Source organism: Pongo abelii, chromosome 14 (assembly GCF_028885655.2).
Source record: "Pongo abelii isolate AG06213 chromosome 14, NHGRI_mPonAbe1-v2.0_pri, whole genome shotgun sequence".
NCBI lineage: Eukaryota > Metazoa > Chordata > Mammalia > Primates > Hominidae > Pongo > Pongo abelii.
Window position 1 is genome coordinate 58,378,078 of NC_071999.2, and position 14,893 is coordinate 58,392,970.

Here is a 14,893-nt window from a genome sequence, read left to right on the forward strand (position 1 = left end):
ACTACTCTAGAAATGTAAGAACACAAACATAGAATATTTCAACAACAGATTTCTTTGAAGTCTTGCTTGCAACTAAGTTTAATAAGATCCTTTACTCCTGAGCAGTTTTTCCTGCTAAATGAAGATTCAGATTCAGTAGGGCTGGGAGGTTTCTGAGATTGTGTATTTCTAACGAGCTTTCAAGTGATGTTAACATTGTTGGTTCGGGGGTCACACTTTGAGTAGCAAGGTTATGGTGGTTCTTAAATTTTCTTTGGATATTAGATCTCTAGAGACAGTTTTTCTTTGAGACGGAATTTGTCGCCCAGTCTGGAGTGCAATGGTGCACTCTTGGCTCACTGCAACCTCTGCCTCCCAGGTTCAAGCGATTCTTCTGCCTCAGCCTCCTGAGTAGCTGGGATTATAGGCACCCAACACCATGCCCAGCTAATTTTTGTATTTTCAGTAGAGACAGGGCTTCACCATGTTGGCCAGGCTCGTCTCAAACTCCTGACCTCAGGTGGTCCATCCACCCTGGCATCCCAAAGTGGTGGGATTACAGGTGTGAGCCACCATGCCTGGCACAGTTTTTTATAAAGGTTAATGCCTAGCCAATGGCACTTTTAAATAGCTCCCATCTGAGTGGTTGAAAACATCTGCTCTACATCAAAGGTTCTTTTACCAAAATAAGCAGAGACAGGAAGAAAAGCCAGTAAGAGGGGTCTAGGCATCAGGCGGATGTTGTAATGGAGAGAAGTGGTGCCAACTAAGAAGACAAGGGCTTGCCAATGACTAACAATTTTGTTTTTCCAAGACTGACCAGTTTCTTTTTCCTGTAGTGGAAAGAACAGCAGTGTATTAATGCTGCAAAGAAATTTTCTAGTGATCCGCTGTCATTGAACTCATAGAGATGGCTTAGCAGAGGTTACCAAATCTTGAACCCCCCTCTTGGTCAGTTCCACAAGTAGACCATGAGTTGAAGTAAGAAAGAACGAGTTTGGTAGAAATGAGTTTTCTAGTCATTGTTTATTAGTTCCAAGGCAGTATTTTCCCCTTATGATGTGTCCTGTCCCAAGCTACTAAAAAGGCACAAAAGTTTCTGCAGTAGATTTTACATCAAATGAAAAATTAGTTTAAAAGAGAGTTCATTGACAGATGTAGGGCGGATGCCTTCTTTCACAGGTAGTCCATAACAATTTAGGAGAAAACATGACTATGTAACAAAAAAGACAAGGGTCCATGACACTGCTTGATCCAGGCTTCAAAGACAGAATTGAAAGCTGAACTTAAATTGGTGTCAGATCAGTGGAAAGTTCTCACAAGTGATATCACAGTCTGGGTCATTAATGTTCCTTTCCCCTCTCCTTACATGGCAGCCTCCATGTGCATACCTCTAATTAGTGCAGCTGGAACCAAGGAGGCTTCTGATGATGATTATGTGGAAAATTTCCAAAGAAGCATTTCCATTTTAAAGAGAACCTAAAGCATAACCTGAATCAGCTCCCCCTTCAAAAATTCTATTCCTTCAGGGAAAAAGGTAATTATATGTATTTAGGTATAGATAGCTTTTGTAAAAAATAATTTTTAGTTGACACCGCCTAATCACAAGGAATTATTTCATAATCATGAAATAATAATAGTCCTAAAACTCTAAGGTTCAAAGAAACCCTTCAGTAAAATTTGGCTCCTGGTGCCTATATATATACTTACTAAGTGATGTCCTAAAGTATATTTGGCAGTAATTTTTTCTGCTAATTTTACAATTAAACTTCTCTATCATGCACCATCAAGTCATTAGTCAGACATCATCTTTTGTTCTTTGACTTCTGAACATGTGGTAGAGTTGTGTAAAAATGGACATGACATTTAAAACATCTCAAAATACTTATGGAATATTGCTCTTCTCTGTCTGACTCACACTTCAGAGAGAAGAAAGCAGACGATGGAATCTCTCCGAGTGATGACAGATGGGGCTACTGGGTGACAAGTGGTGAAGCATCCAGGAGCCAGCAGCTGCCAGTGGTCCCCTTTACCTGTGAGGTCAGCATCTGGAACACATACCCTTCTCTTTACATAATAGACTTGCACCTCTCTTTCAGTTGGGAATGACAAAGAAACTATTTTTCTGCTCTCATCTACTCTGTTTTCTGGTGATTTCCTCTTTGATCCTGCCCCAGAGAACAGATGTTCTGCATCCACTAAGGTTGGTTTTACACTGTTTTGGCTTTCAAGGAGTGTTTTTAACATTCCTGCTGATGATTTAGCATAAATTGTTCTTGTAATTAGCGTGGTTAATGAACTCCCCACCTATCTTTTAGTAGGTAATTACAAAGCTGGTGTATATTAGCAGGTACTATATAAAGATGAGAGGAAGCCTGGTGATTATGGATTCCATCCTCATGTCTCTAAGACCAAATCCCAAATGGTTTAATCATCATCGATGTCAACCTTTGCCATATCTTCATTCTACATGCCATATATTATAATGTTGTATTTACATTTCAGGTTGACTTTGATATCTGCTCCTTCAGAATAGAGGTGCCCTGATTAGACAAGGCTACTGGCAGTTGAAAGAAATGTTTTAAAAATATGCATGTGCCATTACCAATTTCCCACGAGTGATTCTCTCTTTTACTGTGTGTGTTTACCAAAGGCTTTTTGTTTTGTTTTGTTAGATGTAGTTATGGCTAGAAAAGATTGAGTCTGTGGCAAAAAATTGACAATTACCAAAAGCTCCATAGTACGATTTTTTAGTCAGGGGCAAAGGGACAGGAAGAAGGAGATCTCTTCACGTAGAATGTAAACTTATTGAGTATTTCAAATATATAAGCATAATTTATATATGTATGTGTGTGTATTTATATTCACTGAAGTCCTATTATAAGAATTGTATATACAACCTATAATTATTGTCATCCTCTTCCTACACTCCTTTCTCTCTGATCATTTCCTGTCAACTTTTGATTAAATAATATTGGGCAATCATAGATGTCAAGAATCTTCTGGACCAATCAACCACTGAATTTCAAATATTTATTAAAGAACTGGGTGGGTAGATGTCTGCACTCAGAGCTATTCCTGCCAAACATTCACTGTGCTAGGTGCCACATCTCTCTATCACTTCTCTCAGGATTTGCTGCTCCTTGTGCCTTTCATTTTTCCCTCAAGTTTTAGGGACCAGAGGATGAACTTCTGAATAGATAATTCCATTTTGTGGCTCTGTACCCTAATTATGAGAGACTTGGGAGAGGAAGATCAAACTTTTCCTGCTTCCTTGATATTTATGACTATAGACGTTTACTTAAAGAAGAGTGGGCATGCTTTGACCAGAAAGATAGTGCAGAAGAAAAGTGTCAGTAATGAGAAGCAATGGCTGAGTGGAGTTCTAAGTTCTGAAAAGGACATTATTATTTATGGAGCATATACCTGTAGAATGTTGACTGGCTCCACTATACTACACAAAGTTGGGGAATTGGAGTCTATTGCCAAGGAACACACAATAGTGCGTTCTCTCCATTTAGGGGTGCCTTTGAATGCTGCTGAGCAAAACATGACAAGAGTCCATTGCACATGGGTTCAAATATATACATTTCCCAGCTGTGTGACTTGTAGGAAACCACTTAAATGTTCTTAGCCTCATTCTCTTCTTCTTTAAAACTGATAGTTCTTGATGTTGTGAAGATTAAATGAAGTGGTAAGTCTAAAAATTATTTGAAAACTGGAGAGTGCTACAAAAATGTAGAAATAATGATTAATCAAGAGAAATATTTCTGTCATCTCTTGGGTAGGACACCATAAACTTAAATTCACAAGATCTGAAAATGGCAGCTCAAACCAACCATTTCAGAACTTTATTACATGTTCTCAAATGTCTCTGAACATGAGATATGAGGGCTAGTCTCACTAGTTGGTGGGTTCTACTAATAGACTTTGTAAGCTGAATGAGAGATTGAACAGATTTTTCTATTTTTCACAGTTGTTCAATGGAAGGCAGTTGGAGAAGTATCAGTCTTCTCCAACAAAGTCACAAGAGTAAATATTTGGAAGAGGATTCAGAATGGAAATGAAATGAGGCATTGTGTGTTATGCCGACCTAGTTCAAACACTACTCCTGGAAAAAGGGAATCTGCACAGGAGCTTCCTCAGAATACTCCTCTTGGTGTGATTCTTGAGAGACTGTACTAAAATTATCTCGATGAACAACTTCTTGTTTTTTACTTGGCATAGGTTGTGGGAAGAAAGCAAGAATTCACTATATCACCATTTGTATTAATTCTTTGCACTGACATGGTTATTTTTATTTGCAGCAGGTTTATATTATCCTCAGAGGGATCATTTTACGAAGGGATTCCTCGTATGAGGTTCTGCCAGAGCAGATGTGCCTTGAATGACAGGTTTAGAATGGCCTTTTCTGTGTCAAGCAAGTTGGCACAAGCTGGTTGTCAAGCGACACAGTGGCTGGCATCCGTTAGCTTACTGAGGATGAAATGAGTGGCATTCCATCCAATACTGACTATTTTTTATTTTATTTTATTTTTTACGGTGTCTTCTTAAAATGGTCAGATGATTGGACTCTTTGTAGGGGCCTCACTCATGATGAAATGCAACCCATTACTGACTATCCAAGGGTGGCAATGCTTATTTGGTGAGTTTTGTTCCTAAAAACAAGATGAAGGGACAGTGAGTTCCTCCTTTGTAAAGACTTGAGAAGCTCTGGGAACTGGCAGATTCCCAATTTTTATTTTAATTCTGATTACATAGTAAAAACAACTCACAGAATTTAGTGTCTAATTTGAGACACTTTAATCTTCATTTCATCCATTAATTTGTCAAGACAATGTTGAGAGAGAAACTTGAAAGCAAATTCTCCCTGTCAGAAAAACCCTTTCAGGGCCTTGAGGAAAAAAATCTCTCTTAATCACATTTTATTAGACTTTTTTCTAAGCACCTGAACAAGGAGCCCATAACACAGGCATGAGTCTGAACATGAATTCTTATTCCAGATAGCTGCAAGTCATACTGGATGCAATCTCAACATCTTTATGCAATTAGTAATTCCTATATCCCATGATTATTTGTGCAGTGTTAAGAAATTCAACCTTCTGGATTTCAGTTTGCTCATCTATAAAATCATAATATTGGACTAATTGATCTTTACGGTCCTGTCAGATTTTTAAAATTATCTTTTTTAAAAAAATTATTTTATTAAAGACAATGTTAGAAGTAAAAACAATGGCATCATTATTATTTATTCAATCTAATTTGTCTAACCATCATATCTGAATTTAGTACTTAAAGCTTGGCGTTCTTTATTCTCAGACTTTACTGTTAATACTTATGAACTCTAACTCATGAATTTAGTGAAATACAAATATCCTTATTTGGGAGTAAACTGTAATAATATGCATCTATGTTGGGGGGGAAAAACCCCAAACAGCCCTTTTGTCTTTTAGATTTTGAATGGCTTGTGTAGCTCTTCCCCTCCTGTCCCAAACAATGCATGGGCATTCTTTGTGTCAGTAATAGAAGCAAATGCATGTACTGTGTGTATGTAGTAGCAAATATTCAGGCAACATATTTCCATGTTAGCTGATGGCCTTTGATAAAGTCAAATAAGAACCAGCTGAGCAAGGCAGTTCTTATGATAATAACACATTATCAGCTCTATCATATATACCCTTTTTATTCATGGATAAAATACATGTCAATGTGACAGCACAATTCTCTGCCATTACCATTGGCTTTCACTAGCACCACCAAAGGGCACTAAGTATATTTTAAAATTGGAAAGACGTGAATTGCATAAACTCGATACCTGCATTTCTATAACTACTGGTACCTCTTCCACCACTGTCAAACTCGATACAAGTCTCTGTGCTTAAACTTCTCAAAACAGCAGCTTGCGATGTGATGTGGGGTCTGAAGTGTGAGAGATGGTCTGTATTAGTGGATAAGCTTTCATTTTTATATAGAAACAGGTATGTATTGGTAGGAAATCCTTCTTGCTGTGGAATCCAAGCAGAGTTGAAGCACAGATGACAAAATCAAAACAGAACCCTCTGTTGTTTTTCCCCCCTGTCATTTTAGGAAATTTCTTTTATCACTTTGATCATGCTACTTTGTGGAGTTGTTTGGGCAAATCCCCACAGTTAGACAGGCCCACTGACTTCCATCTAATAGGGTCATATTTGTGTTGCTAGAAGGGCTGCCGACTGGCTTCATTTCCCCAGGAAGTAACTCTTGGCTAGCTCTGGCAGGGACATTATAAGCTTGCAGGCTTTATCAAATCTGTGAAACCAAGTGTGATTTACAGAGAGAGTTGGGGCAAAGAAACATACAGCAGTTGGATTCTAAAATCAGAAGTTTCCTCCCTGAAGAGGTAGAGGGAATTTGAGTCAGAAAGCCAACAAATAAGACTGATTTCAGCTTATCTTGAAAATTTCTAGACTTATTCTTAAATTTGACAGTAGTGCTATCAGAGAGAAACACTTTGAAATGATAAAAAGTAAACACTCGACATGAGACCCAGAGATGTGGATATCTTTCAGATGGCTGAGCTTGGTGCAGAGAGCAACAGTGACAACAGAATATGATGCCACATTCTTTTTCTTTTATGTTCTTTTAAACTGCTTCTGGAAATGCGAATAGGGTGGGAAATATTCAGTCAAAAATGCATTTTGAAATTAAAAATTAAAACAAAAAACAAGGGAGGGTAGACTGGGCAGTGATGAGGATTTTTTTTCCCCATAGGAAAATGTCAGGAGAACAAAATTGGCATGAGTTCTATTTTGCTTATTTTTCTGAATAGTAAAAGATTGGGAAATAGGAGAGATTTCTTTTCCTTTTGGTTGTTGATGGGGAATTGTCACCTGCTCTAATAACAAAATTAAGTAGGGATGTGTGGAACACAAGCAGAACTTTCCATGATTATTCTATTTGATAGTTTGACAGTATTATGAATAAATTGTTTAAATCACTTAGGGATAGAATTTTAAAATCCTCAGAGAAGATGATAGATTTATCCTAAATTTTAAGTGCCACAAAAATGTATTATTTTTCACTCTCCAGTAGGCCCATTATGTAAAAAAATATATTTACCAGAAAGAAATTACATATATATGAAATTATGAAGAGAATGATTAACGCAATTTTTAATGGATATATATGTGTATATATCTATTCAGTTCTCCATGTCCATGGGGGAGAGCTTTCAGGACCGCTGTGGATACCAAAATCCACAAGTGTTCAAGTCCCTCACATAAAATGACATAGTACGGTTGGCCCTCGGTATCTGGGGGTTTCAATCAGCAGTTGGTTGAATCTGTAGATGCAGAAATCCTCAGATAGATGGGTAATTGTACACACACACACACACACACACGGATATATACCTTTTGATCGAGTTTCTGACCAGCTTGCAACAAGATAACTGGTATAGCTATATTGAATTAAAATAATTTCAGCCTAAAGCAAAACAATTTATGTCTGCTAACCTGGGCAGCATTATCAAGAGTAAGTGTGTATGTGTGTGTGTGCGCATGTTTGTATCTTTTTGAAATGCCAAAAATAATTGGAGGAGTTCCTTTGTAATCTTTGAGGATGTCTAAGTGCCTTAAATTTATGATGGAAACCATTGAACAATTTCAGTAAATACAGGAATAAGTCATGTATTTCAAAGTAGTGTCACACAAAGCATTTAAAAATACTGAGAGAATAACTATGGTTTAAACCAATTTCATAGGCTACTGTGGAGGAAAACTTTATCTTTTTTAGTAGGGGATAGTCCCTGTCATTAAGGAGCCAGGGCAAAGGGAAAAATAGTCTTCCAGCAGTAATGCATAAACAAATTTGGAAAAAATTAAGAATGAAGAGGCCTGTTCTATGTAAAACAACAAAAAGGAATAATCTTGATCAAAGAATCTTGGATCAGTTTTTGGTTCTGAAATGTTAAATGGAACATTTGGAAAAGGAGAGGTGAGCTCTTTGATTGTGAGAGGTGACAACGTGCTAGCAGCCCTCACTCGCTCTTGGCGCCTCCTCGGCCTCTGTGTCCACTCTGGCTGTGCTTGAGGAGCCCTTCAGCCCATGGCTGCACTGTGGGAGCCCCTCTCTGGGCTGACTGAGGCAGGAGCCGGCTCCCTCTGCTTGCGGCCCGGAGCACCAGGGCCAGCAGTTGCGGAGGGTGCAGGGTGTCCCCCAGCACTGCTGGTGTGGGGCTGTGCTTGAATTCTTGCTGGGCCTCAGCCACCTCCTGGCGGGGCAGGGCTCGGGACCTGCAGCCCACCATGCCTGAGTCCCCTCACCTGCCTCACCCCTCCCCTCCCCCTCCCCGTCCCCCTCCCCTCCCCATCCTCCTCCCATTCCTCTCCCCCATCCCCTCCCCTCCCCCATCCCCCATCCCTCACCCTCCCTGCCCCCTCCCTTGCCCCTCCTCCACCTCTCCCCCCACCTCAGACTCCCGTGTGGCCTGAGCCTCCCTGACAGGTGCCGCCACCTGCTCCGCTGCGACCAGTCCCATCGACCACCCAAGGGCTGAGGAGTGCAGGCCTGCAGTGTGGGACTGGTGGGCAGCTTTGCCCATGGCCCCCGTGCAGGATCCACTAGGTGAAGCCAGCTGGGCTCCTGAGTCAGGTGGGGACTTGCAGAACTTTTATGTCAAGCTGGAGGATTGTAAATGCTCCAATCAGCACTCTGTGTCTAGCTTGGGGTTTGTGGATGCACCAATCAACACTCTGTATCTAGCTAATCTGGAGGGGACTTGGAGAACTTTTGTGTCTAGCTAGAGGATTGTAAATGCACCTATCAGCACTCTGTGTCTAGCTCAGGGATTGTAAACTCACCAAGCAGCAACCTGTCAAAACGGACCAATCAGCTCTTTGTAAAATGGACTAATCAGCTCTCTGTAAAATGGACCAATCAGCAGGATGTGGGTGGGATCATATAAGGGAATAAAAACAGGCTGCCAGAGGCTGCAGTGGCAACCCACTTGGGTCCCCTTCCACGCTTTGGAAGCTTAGTTCTTTAACCCTTTGCAATAAATCTTGCTGCTGCTCACTCTTTGGGTCCATGCTGCCTTTATGAGTTGTAACACTCACTGCAAAGGTCTGCAGCTTCACTCCTGAAGTCAGCAAGACCATGAACCCACCAGAAGGAAGAAACTCTGGACACATCTGAACATCTGAAGGAACAAACTCCGGACACACCATGTTTAAGAACTGTAACACTCACCGCGAGGGTCTGGGGCTTCATTCTTGAAGTCAGGGAGACCAAGAACCCACCAATTCTGGACACAATTGTATCCCTGAAGCTCATGTGTTCTCAATGCCCAACAAACATAGACTTTTCTTTTAGGGCATCTGGGGAAGACAGACAGAGAGAGAGAGAGAGAGTTGGGGTGGGATGGATCTAACAGAAGCATTAGATTTTGTTGCCACATTTGGCCTGGTAGCCAACACATTTCCAAAATTGACTTTTATCCCATGGCACCCTTTGAGGGTAAGATGGCAAAGCTTTTTTCTTTCTGACATTTTAATTTTCACTTCTTCCAAGGAATCATACCATATTTTTAAGTAGGTACAACACATAGTACTTAATTTGTGCATTTAAATAAGCAGATCTGACAAAACAATGAAAGCTGCATAAGGTTTATGTGGGCAAATTGCCACTTCTTGAACTTTGAAATTTGCACGCACGGTAAGTTGGAAGTTTGCTAATTAACTCTAGGCACATGACCAGAAATAGTCTCACAAATATTGTTTCTTGTCACTAAGAATGTCTTTACAGTATGCCAAACAAAATGCACCTTCAGATGATATATCCAGGTCAAAAATGTTGTGTATCATAATATTTTTAGCTTCCTGGTCTCACCTTTTTCACTACTGTATTTGGCGCAATTGCCTGAGAACATTTTCTATTGCTGGTTGTCAGCTGTGTAGGATAACAAAGTAGAATACTTGCTTTAAGCCATACAGTATACTTTGGGGAAAACTGGCAACCCGTACTCCTTGTAGAAGAAACATGAGATGTTTGGCCTGTCAGATATATATGAAATTATGGAATCTTGGAATAGGAAGTATAATATTTAGTAATGCTCTACTTAAACAAAAACCCCACATATACAGAGACTCAATCAAGGCAGAAGATTATTTTGTTCACATGTAGACCAAGGGCGAGCAGTTCAGGATTGTAGGTAAGACTCTGCTTACGATAGTTATTCAGAGTCCCAAATTCCTTCAATCATGTGGCTCCATCCTCTTTCAGAGTGTTGTCCATGTCTATTTAGTTGAAGCTAGGTCATTGACAAGTCCAGATGCCATCCAGTAGAAACAAAAAAAGAGAAGAAGTCAAGACAGGCAGCTTTATTTTTAAGATGATGATGCAGAAATTGGCTACAATACTTGTGCTTATATCCCATTGATCAGAAGAACTCTGTCACGTGGTGCCGTGGATAATGAAAGCTGACAGAAATCCTAAGATAGAATATATAATTCTACTTCTTACTCTGTCTGGCTGGCAAATCCACAGAAATGGGTAAATCATGTTGGATATTATGGAGAAACTCCTTGGGCTTTTACATGCTTTCATTTCTATTGATTTAATGAAGGACTGATAAAAAATTTAAAATGTTAAGCCTTTTAAGAAACTTAAAATAGCTTTCTCTTGATCTATGAGTTGTGTGAATTAATGTGAGATTCATATAGCTTAAATATAGTTCATAGGTTCTTTTTAGTGTCCATTTATTTGAAAAAAATCAGAAGAGATCTACTACAAAATTTGTCCTTGTAACTAATGAATCTAAATTACCTTAATGACTGTGAAAGTGAATACATTGATTAGTTCAATGAATGCTATTCATTGTACACCTCCTATGAGCCTGTGGTTGTTGTAAGCACAAGGGAAGATACAAAGCTGAATAATTTGTGTAGGTCTCAAAAGTCAATGCAGGCAAGTTTCGTGGGTCCAGATGTTCTGACACCTTACAAAATGTGGGTATGAAAGACTTTCCACTCTGATCCTCTTTGTATTGCCTCTGCCTTTGTTTTGTTTTGTTTTGTTTTTTTGTTTTGTTGAGACAGAGTCTCACCCTTTCCCCAGGCTGGAGTGCAGTGGAGCAATCTGGGCTCACTGCAACATCTGCCTCCTCGGTTCATGCCATTCTCCTGCCTCAGCCTCCCATGTAGCTAGGATTACAGGTGTCTGCCACCACGCCTGGCTAATTTTTGTATTTTTAGTAGAGATAGAGCTTCACCATGTTGGCTAGGCTGGTCTCAAACTCCTGACCTCAGGTGATCCACCCGCCTTGGCCTCCCAAAGTGCTGGGATTACAGGCCTGAGCCACTGTGGCTGGCCTGTATTGCCTCTGGATGTGACATTCATAAATCTTCAATTTTACATGAAAGAGAGAAAAAAACAGCAATAGATAGTTGCAGGTCCCCCAATCCCCTAATTAATTCAATGAATGTTTTGTGATCACCCATTATTTGGCAGGTACCTTGTAAGCATCTGAAAACAACGGTGGAGAAGATAGTTTCTGTCTTCACGAAGCTTATGTTCTGCATCAGTCATTCCCAATCACTGATCGTGGGCACAGTCCAGGTATGCTTGCAAAGTTTTTCATTCAGTAGCTGTAGCAGGCACTACAACTATAAACATGGTGCCCCTTCCTTTTTTTTTGGCATCAAAAAATATGCTGATTCAGCTGAAAAAGAAGCAGAGGATTTGAACTACAGGAAATATTCCAGGGTCCAAACTATGGTTCTGATTCAGTCAGTGTAGAGTGGATCTTTTATTTATTTATTTTTTTGAGATGGAGTCTTGCTCTGTCGCCCAGGCTAGAGTGCAGTGGCATGATCTTGGCTCACTGCAAGCTCCACCTCCCAGGTTCACGCCATTCTCCTGCCTCAGCCTCCCAAGTAGCTGGGACTACAGGTGCCCACCACCACACCTGGCTAATTTTTTTGTATTTTTTTTAGTAGAGACAGGGTTTCACCATGTTAGCCAGGATGTTCTTGATCTCCAGACCTCATGATCTGCCTGCCTCAGCCTCCCAAAGTGCTGGGATTACAGGCGTTAGCCACCACGCCCAGCCTGTAGAGTGGATCTTAACGTCTCTTCTCTCAGAAACTTCCCATGTAATTTTCATGAGCAGTTGATTTGGAGAATTACATTTTTGCATGCAATTTGGGTCTGTTTCAACATTTTATAAAAACCTATATCTTGCCATGTGTAATTGGTGATGGGTCTGCTAGGTTTCATTGATGAGAATTTGAGGATTCACCCAGTGGTTTGTCACTGTGATGACTGTTACTGGCTCTCTGCACAATGTGCCTCAGTCTGACACCATCTTTTAGGTTTAACTCTCAAGTTAACTCCAATATTTAGAGCATTTTTTCCTCATACTAAATATGTACAGTACATAGTTCTCTATTATCAATCTATCCCTTAGTTTTGAATTAATCTTAAAGGCACTTTTAACTTCTTACTGTATGCAAAGCACAGTATATTAGAAATTCATTTATATATTCTTTGAAAAATGACTTAGATTAATCTCACTGTAGTTCAACATATATGTTTTTAAAAAAAAGCATCACACATCCATCAATCATTTGAAGCCCTTCTTCCAGCTAGAGAACTGATCAATTTAAGGACATTCACTTATTTCTCTGTGCACAGAGAGTATGAACTTTTCATTGCATTTTAATTCATGTTTTTCCCTCTTTTATTGTCACATTACCTGTCAAATATGAACTTTGTATCCAAAGATTCCTTTTCCTTATATAGCAATGTGAATATTTTGTTAACTATTTTTCTTACTTCTCACATTCTTTCCCCACATAAAATTGTATAAAAATGGCATTTGACCTATTTGTTTTTTTAATAACAAATATAGTGTTAAACTGAGAGAAAATAAGAGTCTTCTTTCTGATGCCTCTTCTAGAGACCATTGAAAATATATAGAATCTATCTGCTTGGCTTTAAACTGTCCAAATTTGAACATCATTCTGAAGTTAAAGCTGTCCCTGAGGACTGATGACATTTGATCTGAGTAACAGCTATGGTACTCAGTTGAGGTCGTTCTTTCTACATGGTTTCAAAGCTGGAAGCTCAGAAAATCCATTAAAGCCAGAGTTAGAGCCGAAATAAAGGTGATGACACAGCCATTTGAGGTGAGAAAGGTGAGCTTCTTCAGAGGATTTCAAGAAAGTGCATAATGAAGACAATTTTGGAGCCATGCCTCTTCGATACTCCCAGCTGCCTAACTCAGATCTCCCATGGCAGCCCTAGGATGAAATGCAATTGTGACCTGATTAAACGCTTACAATGCTCCCACCGTCCCGCCTCTATCCCTCATCGAAACACCTCTTTTAATACTGCCCTCATTTCATGGGTCTGATTGAACCTTGCTAATATAAGGACTGAGTTTTATGATGCCGCTCTGAGAGGATGGTGAGCAGCAACACGAACTGCTTTTTTTTCCTCTCCAGAGCACACATGGAATGAGAAAAAAGTATTCCTTATTATTGCCATATAATGGAGAGGGATTACATCTACTCGTAGCATCACTGTGAAAGTTACCTGTTAACTTCTATTAGAACTCATTAAGCAGTGCCTTTTATTCCCTTGGCTCCCAGCCTCCTTGACAGCTTTAGCTGAACAAGATCTCCAACCATCCTCAACAACCTACGTACTCCATCAGGCCCTGCGTTTAGATTGTTCTATGCCAAGCACAGGGAAATCTTGTATTTTGTTTCTTATTCCAGACAACCAGTATCATCCGTCTTTGGGGGTTACTGTTGGTAGTCTTGTCACTCAGACTCAGCCACAGGCATGAAGGCTCCTTTGATTATATTTCAGTTCCTTAACAGAAACTGTTCTGTTACCTCATTTGCCTGCTAAAAACCCATAGAGGTTCCTGTCTTTTTAAATGTAATTCTGTTGCAATTACTGTCAAATATTAAATTAAAAATAGTTAGCTCATTAACAGCTCCCCCCAACAATCGATTAAAAAGTTTTATTTTTTAATATAAGGGTGGCTAGAATTTATGTATGAACTCCTTTCTCATCTTTGGAATCTAATTAAAGTCATGTGGAATGCTCATTCTTTTACATGGTCCCTGAGTTTCTGGGGCATGGAAGAGGCATGCAGTGGGAACAGAAGGATGTAGCATGAAACCACCTCAGAGGCAGAGACTGGGTCTGGAAGAACCAGCTGAAGGTGTGGCATGCACAGTCAAAGGCAGGCACTGTCTCTGGCCTCAGAGGCATTCATCAGGATGTACAAGGGTGGAGGTTTCTAATGTGGTGGGCAGAGCTTGGATATGGTGAATACAAGAGCCATGACCCTCAAAAGTACAAGGGAGGTAGGCAGGGGCACTGAGCAATGCATAAGCAGAAACACAGGGCTGGAGCCAACTGGGCTGGATTTCAGGTGGAAGATGGCCAGATTGCAGCAGGATCCAGTCTTGGAAGGAGCAGTAAACTAGGCAGAAGACTTCAAAAGGAGTAATAAAATAGCAATAAAAACACTGCCCTCTAATCCATGTTTGCCATAACATCTGAAATGATTCTTTAAAAAATATAAAGCAGATCGCACCACTATGCTGTGTAAAGTTTTCAGTGACTTCCTAAGCCAGTCTTATTAATCTCAAAATTGCAAAGAGATCACCCAGGGGTTTTTGTTAAAGTGCAAATTCTTACTTGGTGGTCTGGGGTGGCATTCAAGTTTTTGCCCTTCCAACAAGCTCCCAGGTGGTGTGTGGACCACACTTTGAGTAGCAGGTACTTGGAGTACAATCAAAATGGCCTCATCTCACCCCATTCTCACCCATCTCTCTCCAAATCCCAGCCACTCTCATCCGTTTCCCACCTCATAGGCTTCGTAATTTCTGTTTGCTGTGCATGGAATCCCACTCAC

At 40.1% G+C, this 14,893-nt stretch overlaps 1 long non-coding RNA gene across 1 annotated transcript in view; it reads left to right on the forward strand.

Moving 5' to 3' along the window:
• Nucleotides 1–1,099: 1,099 nt before the first annotated feature.
• The window catches only part of LOC134759853 (uncharacterized), an 89,870-nt gene continuing 76,076 nt past the window's right edge, over nucleotides 1,100–14,893 (forward strand). Inside the window, exons 1-3 of the long non-coding RNA XR_010136701.1 lie at nucleotides 1,100–1,516; nucleotides 1,905–2,019; nucleotides 11,467–11,574. This is a non-coding gene — a long non-coding RNA (uncharacterized LOC134759853). The remainder of the gene's footprint in view (nucleotides 1,517–1,904; nucleotides 2,020–11,466; nucleotides 11,575–14,893) is intronic.